This window comes from Protomyctophum bolini, assembly GCF_963924005.1.
Source record: "Protomyctophum bolini genome assembly, chromosome: 21".
NCBI classification, from domain to species: Eukaryota; Metazoa; Chordata; class Actinopteri; order Myctophiformes; family Myctophidae; genus Protomyctophum; species Protomyctophum bolini.
In genome coordinates, this window is record NC_137882.1 from 25219915 (window position 1) to 25222056 (window position 2142).

Here is a 2142-nt window from a genome sequence, read left to right on the forward strand (position 1 = left end):
TACAGTACAGTACAGTACAGTACAGTACAGTACAGTACAGTAAGTAGACCCCCACACGGTAACTCTTTCATTTCTCAACCGTTCCGGACGCGGGGTGGCTCGGCGGAACCAGAGTTGGGGACCTCTGTGTGGGGACCCCCACACAGAGTTGCACCACTCCGTTCACATGGGTGTGATTATTTATTTATTTGTTACATGTGGTCAAGAAGTGTAGCTTCAGCACTGGTTTGAACGCAGTGGGCAGACAGAATGTCTCTTTCTCCATGGCCTTGCTGTGCTCACTGATACATTGTTAAGGTTGACCTCTCTCTCTCTCTCTCTCTCTCTCTCTCTCTCTTGGTAAATTTTTCTGTCTCTCTCTCTCAAAACTCTGCTCATCCGATTTTTCTCTTTTTCTGTATCCCTCTCCCTCTCTCTTTCTTTATCTCTGTCCATCTCTTTCTGCCTCACTCTCTCTCTCCCTGTATCCCTGCCTCACTCTCCCTCTCTCTCTCTATCTCTCTCTCTCTCTCTCTCTCCCCCCCCCCCCCCCCCCTCTTAAAGGACACAGGTGACTGAACCTATGTCTATCTTGGTGTCGGAGGAGGATGATGCATCGCGGCTCGGTCCTGGATGACAAATCCAGCCGACAGTGGGCAGAGAAGAGACATATTGATTTTTCAATGATTAATAAGTGGAAAATAATTGTGTTTCATTAAGATGGATGGACTTTCATTTAGTCCTGTCTCCTCCTCTTCACTTCAGCGCCGGGCAGGCAATCAAATCTACCGCTAGCGCTACCCGTTAGCCTGCTATGGCAACAAGGCTGGCCGTGCGTGTGCGTGTGTGCGCCTGTGTGTGTGTGTGTGTGTGCGTGTGCGTGGCGTGCACATGCGTATGTTAGAGAGAGTAGTGTGAGTCAGTGTGAGAGGGTGAGTGATGTGAGGTGAAGATGAGGCTCCATCTCATGGGGTGGATGTTTGCTAATAGCCGTAGCAGGACAAATAACACAGACCCACATCCAGACAACATGTAGACCACAAGATCACGCCGTCTTTAGTAAAAAAGCAGATCTACAAGCCCACAACGCATCACAATGTGTTTGCTATTCTTGAAAAACTCCCAAAACCGGTAACCGGCGTTTGTTGTGTTGAAACAGAATGTTGGTTCTGTATGACGAGCATTAATGAATGAACTAAACCTGCAGTTTGAAACTTCTTTAATCTTATATGCATTTATGAGAAAATGTAACACTGGGGTAATTAATTATACCGCACTTAATACCGTTGAATTATAGATGTCGCACATAATGATCGACATTGAAGATCACACGACTATACTTTACTGAAATGAACCAGTGCTAAAGTCAACATATAACACATCATAGTGTAAAATGTAGCTCCGTTGCGGCAGCCCCGGCCTGTTCTAAAGGAAAGTGTGGGGGGAAGGGCTGTGGCATGAGTAGTAGCGACGCTGTGGTCTTCCATCCCACTATCACTTTAATGTTCATATAATGACATCCCCTCCAAGTTCGTGTCATGGACCATCAACAATCATAATTGTAAAGTGATTCATTGACTGATGTTGTCAACAACACAGTGCCACTGTCAAAAAGAAACAGAGAGAGAGAGAGACACAGAGAGAGAGGGAGAGAGAGAGAGAGAATAGGTCTCTAATGAATATATCAATAAACAGTGACAGGTGAAGGAGTACCCGCGATGACATTTCAAATAAGCACTAACACCAGTCCTGGTTGCCTCCATTTGTTTTGCTACAGACAGCGCAGGCTGCCAACGTCTTCTGGAGGGAGGGGAGACTATAAACCACAATTAACTGCTTTGGGTGCATAATATGTGGTTGATTCACACGCATTATACAGTGTATTATAATATTAGTAATATAACTGAGTGGAGCAGCGTTTTACAAGGTTTTTTATTTCCGAGTGCGATACATTGTTTTTTTAAATTGGGAGCATGAAACTAGATTAGACGACCGTTCAACTTCAATATAGTAGTTGGTTCTCTATCTTTTTATCTAGCTTTGTAATATCTGCTATTCTACAGTGGGGGTTCTCAACCTTTTTCATATGAAGGCCCATTATTTGTTCTGCATTAAGCTGATGAGCTTTAGCCTCTCAGACCCAAAACGAAATAACAATATTTT